This window comes from Rattus norvegicus, chromosome 8 (genome assembly GCF_036323735.1).
Source record: "Rattus norvegicus strain BN/NHsdMcwi chromosome 8, GRCr8, whole genome shotgun sequence".
NCBI lineage: Eukaryota > Metazoa > Chordata > Mammalia > Rodentia > Muridae > Rattus > Rattus norvegicus.
Window position 1 is genome coordinate 104,788,107 of NC_086026.1, and position 18,326 is coordinate 104,806,432.

At 42.5% G+C, this 18,326-nt stretch overlaps 1 long non-coding RNA gene across 4 annotated transcripts; it reads left to right on the top strand.

Moving 5' to 3' along the window:
- The first annotated feature begins 1,297 nt into the window (after window positions 1-1,297).
- On the top strand, window positions 1,298-17,428 carry LOC102553774 (uncharacterized). Of its 4 annotated transcripts, none has more exons than XR_594085.4 (5): window positions 1,298-1,456; window positions 12,299-12,398; window positions 12,836-13,056; window positions 14,040-14,204; window positions 17,266-17,428. It is a non-coding gene; the product is annotated as an uncharacterized LOC102553774 (long non-coding RNA). The 4 variants fall into 4 exon arrangements; XR_005488387.2 differs by having other exon boundaries at window positions 1,338-1,456; window positions 12,302-12,398; XR_001839505.3 differs by lacking the exon at window positions 12,836-13,056 and having other exon boundaries at window positions 1,321-1,456.
- The last annotated feature ends 898 nt before the right edge of the window (window positions 17,429-18,326 follow it).

Consider the following 18,326-nt stretch of genomic DNA (forward strand, 5'->3'; position numbering starts at 1 on the left):
TATTGATAATTACCAGAAGCTGGAAAGAACCCAGATGCCCTTCAACAGAGGAATGGATACAGAAAATGTGATACATTTACACAATGGAGTACTACTCAGCTATCAAAAACAATAACTTCATGAAATTCATAAGCAAATGGATGGAACTGGAAAATATCATCCTGAGTGAGGTAACCCAATCACAGAAAAACACACATGGTATGCACTCACTGATAAGTGAATATTAGCCCAAAAGCTTGAGTTACCCAAGATACAATCCACAGACCACATGAAGCTCAAGAAGAAGGATGACCAAAGTGTGGATGCCTCACTCCTTCTTAAAAGAGGGAACAAAAATATTCATAGGAGGGGATATGGAGGCAAAGTTTGGAGCAGAGACTGAAGGAACTGCCATTCAGAGCCTGCCCCACATGTGGCCAATATATATACTCCACCAAACCTAGATAAGATTGATGAAGCTAAGAAGTGCATGCTCACAAGAACCAGATATAGCTGTCTCCTGAGAGGCACAGCCAGAGCATGTCAAATACAGAGGCAAATGCTAGCACCAAACCATTGAACTAAGAACAGGACCCCCGTTGAAGGAGTCAAAGAAAGGACTGAAAGAGCTGAAGGGGCTTGTGACCCCATAAGAACAACAATGCCAACCAACCAGAGCTCCCAAGGACTAAACCACTACCCAAAGACTATACATGGACTGACCCATGGCTGCAGCTGCATATGTAGCAGAGGATGGCTTTGTTGGGCACCAATGGAAGGAGAAGCCCTTGGTCCTGCCAAGGCTGGACACCCCCCCCCAGTGTAGGGGAATGTTGGGGAAGAGGGCAGGAAGGGGGGATGTTTGGGGAGGGGAGCATTCTTATAGAACGGGAGGGGGATGGGAAAGGTGGCTTATGTCCGGGAAACTGGGAAAGGGAGTAACATTTGAAATGTAAATTTAAAAAACATCCAATAATAATAATAATAATAAAGAATTTCCTTGGTCATGGTGTATTTTCACAACAGTAAAATCCTACCGAAAGCAATAGCCATCTTATATCCTACTCGAGACAAGTGAGAAATGCTGTGGCCTGAACTAAGGCAGCAGAAATAGAAAAGGAAACACAAGAGAGTGTTTTCTTGATATTATTTCAAGGTCAGTAGCAACAAGGCTCAGCAGTTATTGATTGTAGGGAACAAAAATATAAGACAGAGTTGACTTGAATTTGCAGACGATGTCACGGTGATGTTAGTGTATGTGTTGCTTAGAGACAATATCACTAGACCTGTGGAGTTAGAACTGTCTATGAAACCTTTCAGAATGTCTGTCATAGAGCTGGAAAGAACAGCCTGGAGTTCTGGCATTGTATCAGTTGATCTCAAGCTGTGAGGGCCTCAGAGGAGAGGGACAGCCCAGAGAAGGCTGGTGGGGCAATAACTAAGTAAAGACTGGTGACCTCGGAGTCAACACATCTCAGTAAGTGAAGATTATCCCAACAAAACGGTCCTGGGTTAACCATTCTGAGATCTGTGAAAATATTCTAATTGAAAAGAAAATTCATTAGGACGCTCATTAGACAGAAAAACCATTTGAGACGCAGATCTATTACCCTTCAGAGTTTATGTTTTCCTGAAGCCTTTTGCTAAGCTGAATCCCATTGTTTTTCTGCTTAGACAGCAGTAACACTAATGATGTGAGCTGTAGTTAAAAAGCATTTCTAAGTCCTCCCCCCTCCCCCCCATTGAAAGTTTCTGAATGAATAATGCCAGAGGCACTGGAGGGGAGAATTGAAAGGAAGTGTCTGTGCTGTGTTTTAAAAATAATGCACGTCACATAAAGAGAAACTATTTAAAATGAGATGGGGGTTTCATAATATTAATCACTGACTTTGATAACATATGTGTGAATATATATATATACATACATACATATATACACATCCATCCACATGCTCTCTCTTTGCACATGTCAGCTGAAGAGATCAGTTCCCACTGAGGCAGTCCATTCCCCTCGTGTCAGATATGACTTGTAAGCAAACCTCTACCGTCATCAGTGAGATCAGGAGTCTGGCTGCCCTCACATTCTTGCAGAATACTGTAGCTCACGTCAAGAACAGCCAACTTCCTTCTGCAGCAGAAATTCTCTCCCAGGGTTACACCGGATATGGTTTGAACTCTTGTGGTTTTTGGTCACTCGTAGCTTATTTCTTAAAAAGTCTATTGATCTTTCCAGAGAAGCAAACTCGGTTATCTTTTTTTTTTCCTTTTTGTCTTTAGAGATGACTCCCCCAACATACTTTTCTACACCCTTAAAAACTGGCATCCTACTGAAGCACTCTGCCGCAAATCTAACTAGACTGGGAAATATATCAAGATGTCATAAGCAAGAGCTAAACTGGGCAGCATCAGGCATTAAGTGCTGCAGTGCTATTAAGGAGTCATTCTCATGAACTGTGCAAATCCAGAAGGTTCCACAGAAGAGAAGCTTACTCTAAAACACTGGTTCAGGTCTTTTTATTTTTGTCTACTTTTTTTGTTATGGAGATAATATTTGTGCTACATTTTGCTACCTAGCTAAGGAACAGTGCCATGGTTTTGGTGTGTAGAAGTGTTCAGACCCACTGAAAATCCAAAACTTCATTCTGTATTGGAAAGTTGGTCAAAGCTACAGCTTCCCCCAACTCCCAAGTCCATATCTGTGCCTCCTGCATGCACACACACACACACAATACACACATATGAGAGAGGGAGAGAGAGAGAGAGAGAGAGAGAGAGAGAGAGAGAGAGAGAGAGAGAGAGAGACTGAACATATACACAGAGGAAACACGGAGGATTCTTTCCCTGCAAGTCTGGTATCTTACATAAGTTGAATGCTTCAGCCTGGTGCAAGGCAAAATGGCAGCCTCACGGTCACTGGCACACCCAGCCCCTTGTTCACAGCTCATCTTCTGTTCAGCTTCTCACTAGGCTTTTCTCATATGGTTTATTATGCAGCAACCCTTATATGAAGCACCTACAATGTACAAAGTCCTCTGTGGGGAAGGATTTGCATCAATGTTGAGACTTACCAAGATACCTGCAGTCAATTATGGGTCATCTAAGTCTGCAGGGCCAGGTGACATGCTAGAGTTCTATATGACAAATCTACAGCATGGCATAAACGTTTAAGTCTGGAAACAACAGGAGTTTTTGCAAGTGGCTTACTAAGTTCAGCACTTGCAGGAGGAGGTGCTCACTAGTCAGTTCCTTAGTGCATGAAACTGGGAATGGAGTGTACCCAAGGATTGCTTTGTACTTGGCAGGGGAGAGGCACTCACTCCAAGAAGTGAGGAGATCTCATTAGACTCAGGAGAATAAAAGGTAGATCTTAGATATGGGAACAAAAACACTGGGACACTGATGACAAACACATAAAGGAGGCCCTAATTTGTTCAGAGGCTTTTCGTTAGCTCTCACTTGCTAAATCTCTCCTCACCCTCTCTCTAATTGCTGGCACATAAAACCATCTTATCTGCATTTAGCAGCCGTAAGGGAAGGAGGCATCACTTAGGATGCTGAAGGAAAGCTTTATATGAAAAGAGGATATTGAAGCCAGCTCAATGGGTCAGCCATTTTTGTTTTAAGATGAGGTCTCAAATGTAGCCCCAGCTGGCCTCTAACTTGATAACCTCCTTCTGCCTCAGCCTCTAGGCTAGTTTAGATTGGTGGTGTTTTTCACCACACCCAGCTTCCAGCCTGATATTGATGAAGATGCACACAATGGGAACAGAACGCAGGGAGCACTATAGACCCCGCAAGATGTCTGAGAGCAATGTATGAGGCAGGGACAGAGAATCCCCGCCCTGAAGAGCAGCAGGGCCAATCCTGCCGCACTTTGCCCGCCACCCTGATTTTCCAGACTGCAGCACATCGGCATTAGAGAGTCACCAAAGGTTTCTGAGCAGGAATGATGGCTTGATCCCACCTCCTGTCCAATTATCACCCCCCCACCCTCCAAAAAATTCATACAGCCTGAACAGCCAATGCCCTAGGAATATTTCTGCTTCAATTAACAACTTCCCAGAGTCAAAGGGAGGAAGGGTGTTTGTTAATCCAAGGAAAAAAGCATCGAGTGAGGTAACGTCTTGGGACCGAAGCTTCCGAACATGTCTCAGAATACTAAAACAGTATTTTTTTCTCCTTTGTTTTCTACCCCTCCTCTTCCTCTTCCCTGCCATGCCTCTACCCTTACCGTTGCTATTCTCTAACTTAGGTCTTGTTATGTAACATTCCGGCCTGGTATTCCATATGTAGGCTGTACATGGAGGAAAATACAATTGAGTGATGCTTGGTGCAGACTATACAGCAAGGTGTCTAAGGGAGAAATGGAAAAGAAAACGTCTGGCCAGCCCTTTGTATCTCCGCAGTGGGCCTACATATTTCCCCCATCAAGCCTTTCTTCTCTGTGCCTAGACCACAATTCAATAGATGAAAATTTTCCAGTTCCTGTCAGCCCACAAATAAGCTTGCTTTTAATAATGAAAGTCTACGCTTAGAACCAGGCTAGGCTTCATCAAAAAAAAAAAAAATAGTTCCACGCTCAGCTTCCTGTACTTCAACAAGCCCCTCCCCTTCCGCTCAGCCCTGGCAGCCTCCAGAAGTAAGTGGCTTTGCTTTCATGCACCTCCGTGGGTCACCCTTGCGTCTTATGGGGGAAAGAAGGACAGCACAAAGTAAACATGCATGCTACCTAGGTAACGTTCATAGGACCCTGTGTCAGTGCCATAGGAAGACACACACACACAGAGAGCACAGCAAGAAAAACCAAACCCTTTCTCCTGGAACAAAGGGTTGGTGGCCTCTATCAAGCCACTTGATCTCTAATCTTCTCGTCATGTAGGTGGGAGGTGTTTGTTGCACTCATGTGCAAATTTTTGGTCAACTCTTAAATGTGCCCAGCACGTGTTCAGTCAAACTTCAGAGGAATTTATGACCTAATAGTTACTGGTTTTGGCACTTCAGCAGAAGTGCCAGCATATATCTGACGCATACTCAAATTGCTACTCCCTGAATGGCCTTTGCCACTCGCTCATGAAACCACAACAAATGAAGGGCAATTATGGTGAAAATATTCCACAGGAAATCTTCAATCTACTACAATGTTAATATACTGTTATAATTTTTAATATATTGTTAGTCAACTTGGATGCCCTAATAACTGATAACTGACAACCAATAACTGATGAGTTGATGTATAAGTGTAGCCTTTCCTTTGCATGGGGAATTATGATCTACCAAATAACTCAACAGAGAAAAGTCCAATTCTGTGTAAAGCTCTACAATGCCATGCTAAGTATGACTCTGTATTTCTAAGTCTCACATCAGGTGGGCAGGTAGGAGATCCTAAGTATACTTGATGTCCCCGTTTAAACCCTGACTGAGGCAGGAAATGCCAAGGCTAACAGGAAGGACTATGTAAACAGCACATGGTATGGTGTAGAAATGGAGGCTTTATGTGTACAACCTCACAGCACGTTTTTTGCAGTATTTCCAAACACAGTCCTTGGGGTTATGAGTAACTTGGGTCTCTGTGACCTAATATGTGCCGATTAGTCTTACAGATATTGTTCCAAATTCACCAGTGCTTGAACACAAATACCTATATTCAGTCAATACTCTGTTGCAGTCAGAGCTTTAGTACACACAGCAAGTCATTAAAAGCCAGCGACTACAGAGAGCATTTGCCTCTGTCTCTACAAGAAAAGGTGTAGTGGAAAGTCACTAAATTTTGTCAGTTTCTTACATGGTTCTCAATTATACACAACATTTAGAATCTCAAGCCCGTTGCTCAGCAGCAAAAATCCATGAGTGCCCACCTACTAGACTCGAGATCCTGCGGAACCTAACACAAATACCAAGCCATCTCTAAGACTGGGATAGTGGATTAGTCTGATATCACTGTAAATATATTTGCAAGTGTATTTGCTTAGAGAGTGAGCTTCAACAAGTGCTGTAGATGGGAAAAGAAGAAAATGAAAACTCATTAGAAAGAAAAGAGTATACATCCCTAGCAGAAGACACTTGGGAGATAGAAATCAGGTACTATGAAGAAGGGGGTTCTAGGAGGATTAGGGGGAGCAGAGAAAGAACAAGAGCAAAATATATTGTTTGAAAAAATAAAAAATAAACTAAGCTTTATTTAGAAAAAGAAAAAGAATTAAATGCTAAGGAGAAGACAGATGTGGTGACGTAGTTCTGAGATTAGGAAATGTGACTCACAGACAAGACAGGATTTTCTACTTGACAGACTGGGTCATGCATCTTCTAATCTTTGCCACCCAAAGTATAGCCCACAGACAAATGGCATCTTCATTGCCTGACTGGAAGCTTGCTATAGAAGCAGACTCTTGGACCTGCTGTAAGCGACTAGTGTTCATATTACAAAAAGATGTCTTCAAATGACTCATATGTATTTGAAAGCTTGAAGAAGCATTGGTCCAGGTGCCAAGTATTAGCTTCATGCACACACACACACACACACACACACACACACACACACACACACACACATATACAATGAAAGCAAGAAATCCACTTGGGTAGGCATTCTACACAGAGAGCTATAACATCTCGAAGGATGTTCTATAAAGCCCTAGAGGACTGAAGGACTCTACCTCTGCTTGCATCTACTTTCTTCTGTAGGAAACAATGTTTGAACAGCTGCTTTAAAATTCCAGAGAGCCTCTTACTATCCAGCAAGACAGCCAGCACAATGCTGAATAGGATCTCACCCTTTTATGGGCCAACATTTGTAGTGTGTCATGATGTAATCACATTATTTATAGCTTCAACTTATAAACTTACACTTTTGAAAAAGGTTTGTACCAAAAGAAAAGCATCCAGCCAGTCTATCTGAATGGCCAAGGAAGAAATACCAGGTGAAAAAAGAAGGTAAAGAAAAAGGTACTTGAAGCACCTTGGGAGACTTGGACATTTTAACAATAGATTATAGTTCTGTGCTGCTGGCGATCCAAACAAAAAGAGACATGTGATGAGCTGCTAAACTTGACTTGTCATGAACATTCCCTCTCAAGGGAAGTAAGACAGGAGATACCTTTTGTAATGCCTACTTATCAATATCAGGAGGAAGAAGGTAAATATTTAGGCAAAGAGTAATTAACAATTTTGGAGCCCAAGAATCTTCAGAACAACAACAACAAGAAATGAATTGGAATCATGTTTCTGCATTGTGTAGCCCTGTCTTCATGACAGAGAATATCTGTCCTCCACTACAGGTCTAAATGCAACTTACAAAATCAAATCTATGATCAAATCTGTGGAAGGCAGCTATGCTCACCACTGTACCACCAACGCCGCACCTAGGATCAAGTTTGTAAAATTTCCTCTTGTTCGCTCCTTAAGAACTTACAGCGGAAAAAAAAACAAGAATTTTCATGGCACGCTGAAGTGTTAGATCTTGTCTAACATTCACAACAACCTGTGGTGTTACGTCCTTCTCTTACTATACAGCAGGCAAGCCCTGAACAATTGAAGTGCCTGCCACCATCTTAGAAGTAAGCCTGAGATCTCGCTCCACAACCCACTATGCTTAAAGTCACGCAAGATGCCCATTCCTGAACATCAGGATTTAATTTTGGTGATCTCTCTCAACATCTCATCCGCAGCTACCAAATGGCAGGTCTGAGGGGAAGTAACCCCTAGAGAGAAGCAGAAGATAGGCCCATAATATATAGCAGGACCATCAACTGACACCACTTAAGAAGTCCATTCTTAAAAGGATCAGCAGGAGAGGGCCCTTGATCTATACTCTTCTTATACCCATGTACTCCACGAAGGCTACTAAAACCTTAAGAAAGTTTAAAGTCTAAAATAACCCTGGAAGTGGGAAAAAAACAAGTCTATCATAATCAAAGAAAAAGGGTCAAAAAGAACCAAAAAGAACTCTGCTGGGATTGACCACCCAGTGACAAGGGTATCTGGCCAGAATGCAAGAGTAGTATCACATCAAAAGTGAGTCTGCAGAAGACCAATAGGAGGTGAGCACACAGCGAATAGCAGAGCCTCTCAGAAGACCACAGAGACTGGGGATATGAAGCAGCCCACAGCCATTCATTCCCAGACCATTGGTGCCTTCCTGAAGCAAAATTAGCCAAGAATCAAGAACGAAAAAACCCAGTTCCTCCCCTGCTGGTCTACTACTCTACTAAGGGAACCAACTGGAACAGGGCAAGTCTGCTCTGTGGTCTTCCTAACTAACCACGTTTCCCTTTTGGCTGCTGTAGTTAAGGAGCTCTGAGCCTTCTTGTAGCTTGCACATAGGAAGGGTTCAGAACCAAATGTTGTCTGTTTCTCTGAGGGTTTGGCTTCCCATTTTCTACACAAGTAACTGTGTGTGTTTTAATAAGCTATAGTAAATTGTCTTTGGAACAGTAGACTAATGATGACAGATTAAAAACTAGGTGTGATGGTAGATGTCTTCACTCCCAACACTTAGGAGCCTGAGGCAGAACCATGACCCCCAAGCCAACTTGAGCTACATAAAAGACATTACCTCAAAAAAAAAATAACTAAATATAACTGATGAAGAGAAAGGGGAAAAGGAAAGAAAATAAGAAAAGGAAGGAGGAAGGAGTCCATTCATGATCGTGGCGTGAGGGGTGGAGATGCTGCTGAACAGTCTGTCCTGAAATCTGTCCTAGATAAAGTGCACCATTGGGAGGAACAGAATGAACATCCCAACTCTGGCCAGAGTCCCATCTGAATCCCACAGGAGGTGACTGACAGAACCACCATCTTAACGAGGTAGAGCGTCAAGACTTAAAGCTCTTGGCAGTGGTTCCTGCAATGCCCACAGCTACCATTGCTAAGAAGTTGGCCCTCACCGTGAACTCTTCCTCCATGCTTTCTATTATTATTATTTAGGACTTGATTCCATTCAGAAAATTATGTAATTTGGGTTTGACCATCCCCCACTCATGTTGTTCATATAGTGAAGGCAGTCAATGTGCATCACCCCGTGACACCCCCTTTCCTGTGAGTTCTCTCCTCTTCTCAGCAGTACCCACTCTATCAGCCGTGAGACAACATCTCATGTGATTCTAATGTTTCTTCCACTGGGTTAGTTGCTCCGTTACTATTGAAATTTTTGGATAACATTTGGGCGTGAGCATACCTTGCAAATATTTCTTTTTCATTCATGGGTTATCTTTTCATACTGCTCACCATCTCCCTGTCTGTCCAGAACTCTCTAGTGTGATGTAATCCCACTAGTCTATTTCTGTCTTCTTGTTTGTGCCTTTCAGCTCATACCCAGAGAAATCATTGTCAAAGACTAGGATCACGGAGGCTTTCCCCAATGTGTTTTTCTAGGCATTTTACAGTTTCATTTTTTATGTTGAATTTTTTAAATTTCTTTTTATTGGATATTTTTCTATTTACATTTCAAATTTATCCCCTTTCCCAGTTTCCCATCTACAAACCCCTATCCCATCCCCCTCCCTCTTCTTCTATGAGGGTACTCCCACTCCATAACAACCCACCCCTTCCTGCCTCCCCACACTGACATTCCCCTACACTGGGGGGGGTCCAGCCTTGGCAGGACCAAGGGCTTCTCCTCCCACTGGTGCCCATTTTAATCCTCTGAGTTGATTTTCATATATGATGTGAAGTAAGAGTCTAATTTTATTTTTTATATATCTGTACATATCTGTATATATCTGTTTGCATTTTTATGGAGAATACTATCCTTACTTTTATGGCACTATTACTCCAAGATTGTTCTATGGAAAAAGAATATCATTTCTATGGAAATGATATTCTATGGAAAAAGAATATCATTAGAACTCTCACGACAACTGCACTGAAAATAAGAAAACTTGGGTAGTGTGAACCTTTAATGGCACCAAGCCCCCCAGTTTATGGACACAGCACACCAAATTCACTTGTGTCTGTTTTTATACCTACCATATATTTGGTCATTCTCGGTACACAGGCCTTTCGCCTCCTTGGTTAATTTTAGTCTTAAGTGGTTTTGGTGGTATTGGTAGTAGACATAGGCTTTGGTTTGGTTTGGTTTGGTTTTCTGGTTCTGTGATCAAAGCCAGGACCTGGCTCGTGCTGTACCCGCACTCTGAAACTGAGCTACACGTCCAGCTTGGGATTTGTTTTCTCCTCTCAATTTCATTTTGGACAGTTGTTAAGTGATTTCTTTTGATGACCAAAGACTATTGATTTTGAAGTAATTTCTGCAATTTCCTTTTCATGTTTAGTGCTTTTTATGCCCTGACAGGTTTAGCTGCTCTGACATTACTAAGACATTTCCCTTGTTTTCCCTCAGAAACCTTCCAGTTCTGACTTTATCTATTTTGTCTATAATCCGTTTCACCGTTTTTATGCATCCATATTTGTATGTGGGCTGATTCAAGAGTCGAAGCTCACTTGAGTCCAGTTGTCTCGGTGCCATTTGTTAAAAACTTGGCGCCTGGTTAAAAGACACATTCATCTGAATCTTTGAAGCAACCCTCTGATGTGTTTTGCTACCTGCTTTGTATTTTAGGAAACTGGAGACAGCCGTCCCTTAGACGAGGCATGTGGTTCAGAAACAGCCTCGCTTTTAGAAATAAATAAAGGAGTGCTTTTGGAAACCATGCTAGATACATTTCTTCCTTCAAAGACCAAAACGAAACCCTTCTTCTCCAGGAAGCTTTCCCCAACACATGCAATCCTCCACCACCTCACGTTCCTAAATACCAATTGCACTCAGACTTCTAACTTAATCACGGTGACAGGTCTTATACCAGCTTATATCATTGCCCCTCTGGTTCCTTGATACTAACCCTCAAAACTGGGTTTCCCGATTCTGACAACCGTGGTTTGATGTATCAGAAGCCAAGCCTGAATGTGATTGTCTTCTGTATTACCCAACACGGGGACAGGTACATAGTCAATACTTGATACAGACTTTCTCTGGGTGGTGAGTCCATGTTCACTTACACCGTGAGTCCTGTGCCTCGTGCCTTGCTCAAAGCACTCTGATTCACTTTAGTTCCCACCGGATCCTGCCTCTGGCACCCTAGTAGGGACTGTTCACTGTTTCTCACACAGAGGGCCTCTGAGGACCCTTTACTGCCTCAATCTGCAGCTCCAGATGTGTTATTCCACTGACAGAAGAGTGGTCAATTAGGGATTTATTTCAAGAAGATTATAAATGGCCAAATGAGCAAACTAAAGTTAACCATATTCTGATAAATGCAGTCATTTTTCACCTACAACACAGCCTTTCCAAAAGCCTGCAGATAGTTTACTATTTATTCAGGACAGAAATCTAACACTAGGCTGACTATGCAAAATTAGCAGAATTTTATGGGGAGAATTCCTCTGTGTACAACTTAGAATTTGGGGAAATAGGCAATGAACTATCAAGGAAAGAGAAAATTGGAGTTGAACTATTAGATCTCTTATATCCCCCGTGACACAGCAAAAGAAGACAAAAAGAAGACGAGTTTGAGGCCCAGTTCCATGCTTCAGAGCCATGTATCCATCCCTTAATATATCTATGGGCCAGCAACCTCTACCTGGCTTTTTGATCTGAGGGACACAGGCACCTCAAGGACTCTTTAGACTACGACAGCGCTGCAGGATAATGATATCAGTGATCATGAAGCAAAATTCTGCAAGCTGTGTTCTACATACGTGCCTCTATGGCCTACCATGTCCTACAATACAAAACTACACATCTGTGTCACCACACAAAGTGTGTCTGCCAGCACAACGTAAGGTACATCTCATAGGAGCTTAAGGGTTCTTTCAAGATAATGCTGGGTGTGCGTTATCACCCATAAGGCTGTATCTAGAATCTGAACCCTAAGGATCCCTGTAGCTCATCTTATTCCTCTCATGAAGATCAGTAGAGACAGTGTAGGGAAGCTGCTTTTCAAACAGAAAGTCACAAGGAAACTTACAGCTCTCACAAACAAGAAATGTACAGGGATTTTAGACACAGGGGTATTACAAGAGGCCTACAGAGTAGAGCATGAAGCATTTAGGTCAGGAGGTTCCTGGGGCATTCCACAAAGTCATTTTAAGGAACCAAGAAGGCTGATCTGGCCAGAAGATGAGGAATTATTGAGTGGTGTGACCTACAGGTAAGCCTACACTGGAGGCTCAAAGCACACCAAAAAAGTACATCTAAGAAAGAGCAACATTGGAGGACAGCGGTGTCTGGAAGTTTGGAAAGCCCCAGGCCTGGGGCTACCGTGAGATGATATGACACAGTGACAAGAGAGTCCAAATTAATTCTTCATACTTCCCTGTTTTTCAGAAGAGCTGGCAGAATAACTTCCACCTATCACAAGGACAGTGTCAGCAGGTAATCATGGGGTAGGTGGCTACCATGGACATCGGAGGCCCCAGAGCAAGAGGTAAGACTGCCTCTAGAGAAACACAAGGTGATGGGTCATAAGGACAGGGAACAACTGAAAGGTGCAGAATGCAGAAAAAAAGGAAGGTCACAAAAAGAAAGTCACTTCAGATGCAGTACCCAAGGCAAAGGGGAATGTTCGGGTTTTACTCATGAGACTCCAGTGCTGTAAAGGGAGTGGTCAAAATAGCCCTGTGTCTACAAGCAAAGCCCAATGTCCCAAACCTGGAGAAACTGAGACCAGTGAGTTCACACTCATGAAAAAGATGGTCTACATTTGTCTTTACCTAAATTACTAGAATACGTTCTCAGCTTCAACTTCTAAAAGCAGAAAGACCTTCATAATTGGGGATGAGTCTCACCACGTCAGGCTCTGCGAGGAATTTATGTGATTGAATTGAATGAGTTGATAAGCATTCTCATAAAAGTCTCCTTTAGGTCGCTGCAGTTTTTGGAACCATGTGAAGAGCAGAGGGCAATGGGGAGCAATCAACAAGAACTCAGTTACCCACACAAATGTGAGGGAGCACAGATAATTCACCAACAGCCAAGAAGCCATTTAAACTACCGCCCACCATTTATTAAGGACTCACCACAGTGAAGGCCCTCTGCCAACTACTACATGTACAAGAGTTAATTTAATTCTCCAGAAGCTTATGGTAAAAATAATATTGGCAAGATACACTAACCATCTCAGGAACCTCTTAGATCAAGCCTTTGAGAGTCAGTACCCATTTTGTAGATAAGGGGAGAGTGTAAAGGCACCAAATAACTTCTCCATGGTTGGGTGGCCAGTGCGAACCAGGAAATCAACACAAGTTTCTGGTCCCACTTCTGTGCTTTAACTCTGCCAGAACCTCCTCCCCATATTGATGAGTAAATTGGGCCTTGTAGACGTTAAATAATGCCAAGGAACACATGACTGGTCAGTGGAAGATCCACTCTGCCCACCCCCAAATCCCATGCCTTAAGCTTGGTATTGTATTAAATCAGCTCTAATGGTTTAATTGACACTGGGGTTTTATTTGAGAGTATCATAAAATTTGACATCGGGAAAAATCCAAGGCCTCAAGCCAACAGCCATGGCATGGACACAGAGATACTAACTCCTGGCCCTGAGTTCTCAGAGCTGCTCTGGCCCATCATTGCAAAGTGAAGTCTGGCAGCTGTCCCTCGCTTCTGTGAGCTGGCTGCCTCATTCCTTCCAGCATATCCCTCTCCTTCCCAAGCCACTTCTCCAATAGGGCCAACACTGCAAAAAAGCAGAGTGACACAGAAGAGTGGAAGGGCTGCTAAGGAAAGACAGTACAGTCTCAATTTCTGGGTATCTGCAGTTTTACACCCTGGGTCCTCTGTCCCCAGCATGACTACATCTTTCGTAATTACTCTTCATTTAAACATATAGATTTATCATCTCCCAGTAAATAGTTCTGCTGTCAGGAGCACAATGCCCAATAAAGGCGAGCCCTTCCGATGCAATCCTCATGACTCTTTAGTGTGTTGAGACTCACAGGTGTGGGGACATTCCAAATCAGATTGCAGCTCTCTTGACATTCCCTGGGTATGGAGTAATTTTGGAAAATGCTAAACCAGGCCACAAGCTCAGGTCCAGGCCACAGTGTAAAGTTCTTCTCTTTGCCAGGTGGTGTACCAGATACATCACATGCATTATCTCATTGCTGTCAAGCGGCACTTGTGACGAATCGATCTGAATGTATTGAGGCGAATGACATAGCCACACAGAATACCATGTGGAAGAAAGGAACAGAGCCAAGTCGTTCTGGAAACAGAATCCCAACCCAACCTGGTAAGACCAAAGACAAAAGAATGTACAGTAAACTCAGGCTGTTGTTGGCAAGCTTTTTCTTGAAGAGGGATTTTGACTTGGCAGTTTCTGAAACAACTGTGTGTGTGTGTGTGTGTGCTACTGTTGAAGATGAACAACCCCATTGTTCATGAGAACCAAGAACTCTTTATTAGAGGAATACACTGTGAACAACAGTTAAAGAAACGATGGTGGTGCCAGGTTGAGCCAAAGGTAGCAATGTGAACCTTGGCTATCTTTGATATTGTGATAAAATATACATATATAAACCCACCATCAAAGACCTTTTGAAGGTGTGGCTCAAGGCATTTACACTGTACACCTCAAATTGATGTGTATTAGTCATTACTACCCACTTGCAGAATTCTGTTATTTCCAACTGAAAACTCCTACGTCCATTGAACAATAGCTCCTGCTGTCCCCTCCTCCAAGCCTGTGCTAGCTGCCTTTGTATTTTCTATAGGTACCTTTAATAAGGGGGTTTATATGACACATGTCCTATATGTTGGCCTTATTTTGCCTTACATGTTTTCAGGGTTCATCCATGTTGTAGTATGTATAAGAATTTTATTCTTTATAAACAAGACTAATTAATACTAAGGACCTTTCAAAAAGGGATGTGGAAACCTATTACTGTGGAAGTTCCCTACTGTGTATACATGTATAAAAAATGTAAATAGATTTACCATATAATGGGGAAATACCCCAACTAGACACTATATCCTACCAAATAAAAATCCTAAAACCAAAAATGGGTTACCCCTTTCTGAGTTATTGGCCCATGAGGTCTCACAGAGACCCACCCGAAACACTGTAGGCTATTGCCAATTCTATTGATTACCTCCTGGAACTGGAAAGGAAGACTCTATTGCTGCAAATGTCACATATTCAAGTCTTAGAACATAGTGAAATCTAGCTGGGTCTCAACCTGAAACTTCAGCCCTGTTGCCTGGCTTTCACAGAGCTGGAAGTGCTAAGCACACACTATGCCAGAGGAGAATCAATGGCCCGTCTCACCCAGCTGTGAGCTCTGCACACCACAGCAATGACCTGCCTGACAAGATGTGCCCACCAGTGCAGAGTAACACAAATGTTGTGGCAACCACCAACCACTTTTCCCCCCTTTTTAATGTTTGAACTTATAATTTAATTATATTTCTCTCTTCCCTTTCCTCCCTTCAAGCCACCCCCAAATAGGTCCCTCCTCAATCTTTCTTAGTGGATGTAAGGCCTGCTGTCCAATATGGAATCCATGTGAGAGGTCAAGAACCATGACTAAATAGCCTATGTGCCTTAGGTTATGAGTCTTAGGTTATGAGTCTTAGGTTATGTGCCTTCCAGGGAAACCTACCACTGTCATTGTGCTAAACTGACAAAGCATAAAAATGACTCCTGATGACTTATTGCTGTGTAGATCAGTGCATCTTCCAACTCTCTTCAGAGTAACCTCTTGCAGTAGATGGTAGTTAACACGAAGACCTTCAACTTGTCAGTTGCAGAGAATAAGAGAGTCTAGAGTGTTCAGTCCTAAATGGGACATCTGTACCACACTCCTCCCCTCGATGTGGAGTCCAGGGGCAGAAATACTTTAAGAGCCAGAGGTGGTGGATAACATCAAGGAAACTGTCTTTCCCAGACACAACAGGGAAGTTGCACAGATGAACTCACAGTAGTTGTGACAGCACGTATTGGCCCTGTGCAAGCTCAAGCCAGGCTAAAAGCCTAAGGTGGAGGAGGGGAGGTGGCCGTGAAGTCTCAACCCCAGCTAATGAGCTATCAGCATTTGACTGCTGATGGGAAAGGGCTGTTTTCCTTAGTGGTATGGCACTTGGTATGTCAAGCACATTCCAGGGCAGTCCCCACACCCAGCCATACAAAGTGGGCTTGATGGGTTTTTTTAAATGAGAGACAACATGAAATTTGTGGACAGGAATGTGTGTGGGGATCTTGGAGTAACTGAAGAAAGAAAATGAACGTGATCAAAATATCTTGTGTGAAATTCTCAAATATAAAAAGTCAAGATATTCTTTTTTAAGGGTTTTATTCCTTATGGCTGAATAATATTCTGCTGTCTGTATACATGCTTTTGTTATCTATTCATCTACCAATGGTCACCTAAGCTATATGCCTATTTCGGCTGCTGTGAATAAAGCTGCTATGAACATCATTTGGTTATGAATGCCCCACCAATGTCTGATACATACACAGTAGCAATGTGTACTGTGTGGTGATTTTATGTGCGGTGTTAATCACACATAATCACCACACTGTCCTTCACAATGGAGACACTTTTCCCACTTCCCGGGGCACTCCAAGGTCCCAGTGTCTGCTCATCCTGCCAAATGCTTTCGTTTTCAGTTTAGGGGGCCTTTGCCATCCTGCTTGGGATAGTACAGAACTTCATGGAGGTTGTAAATTTCTCTAGTGCTTGCTGACATTGAGCATCTTCCTATATTCCTTCGAGGCACTTGCTATTATCTTTAGGAAAATATATTCAGTGATGATGGCCTCTGATGCATAATAAAATAGTATTAATATTAATAATTTCAACGAAGCACAATTTATCTGTTCTTTCTTTTGTTGCCCATTCTTCATGTGTCAAGAGATTGCCAAACCATGAACTTTCCTCCGTAGGTATACCTCTAAGAGTTTTATAGTTTTAGCTCTTGATTCCATTTTAAATATATGATACAATGTGGGGTATCAGTTTTATTATTTTCTTGCATGTGGTTCCCCAGAAACAGTTATTGAAAATACTGTCTTACTGGTCTAGAAATCCTTGTCAAAAACCATTTGACTACATATGTGAAGGTTTCTTTCTGAACTTGTTCCTCTATTCCAATAGCCTTTATGTCTGTCTTTATGCCAGTGCCATACCTTTTGGTTACTATAGCTTTGTAATGTGTTTTTAAGTCAATTAGTTTGCTTCTTCTGCTTTCGTTGCCTTTAAAAATTAGTTATTCATAGTCTTTAATAGCACTACATGAACTTTGAACTCCCTTTCTATTTCTGAACATAAAAATATCATTTGATGTTTTGACAGGAATTGTATTGAATCTGTGGATCACTTTGGACAAGTATGGATATCTTAATATGAATCTACCAATCAAAAATACAGAATGTCTCCCTACCCAACAATGTCTGCCAGCAACATTTTATGGTTTTTAGTGTGTCTCTTGAAATATGAGAAGGAAAAATTTTGGAAATTTTATCATAATTAAGTTTTTGTCTTAATTAGGGTTATATTGCTGTGAAGAGACACCATGACCAAGGCAACTCTTATAAAGGACAAAATTTACTTGGGACTGACTTATAGATTCAGAGGTTTAGTCCAGTATCATCATGGCAGGAAGCATGGCAGTGTGCAGACAGACATGGTGCTGTAAGAGCTGAGAGTTCTACACCTGGATCTGAAGGCAACCAGGAGACTTGCTTCCATAAGCAGCCAGAAGGAGGCTCTCTCTTTTCTGCCCTAGACAGAACTTAAACATAGGACCTCAAAGTCAGGCCCCACAGTGACTCATTTCCTCCAACAAAGGCACACCTTCTTTTTTTTAAATTTTTTTTATCTTTATTAACTTGAGTATTTCTTATTTACATTTTGATTGTTATTCCCCTTCCCAGTTTCTGGGCCAACATCCCCTAACCCCTCTCCCTCCCCTTCTATGTAGGTGTTCCCCTCCCCATCCTCCCCCCATTACTGCCCTCCCCCCAACAATCACGTTCACTGCGAGTTCAGTCTTGGCAGGACCAAGGGCTTCCCCTTCCACTGGTGCTCTTACTAGGATATTCATTGCTACCTATGAGGTTAGAGTCCAGGGTCAGTCCTTGTATAGTCTTTGGGTAGTGGCTTAGTCCCTGGAAGCTCTGGTTGGCTGGCATTGTTATTCATATGGTGTCTCGAGCCTCTTCAAGCTCTTTCAGTCCTTTCTCTGATTCCTTCAACGGGGGTCCCCTTCTCAGTTCAGTGATTTGCTGCTGGCATTCGCCTATGTATTTGCCATATTCTGGCTGTGTCTCTCAGGAGAGATCTACATCCGGCTCCTGTTGGTCTGCACTTCTTTGCTTCATCCATCTTGTCTAATTGGGTGGCTGTATATGTAT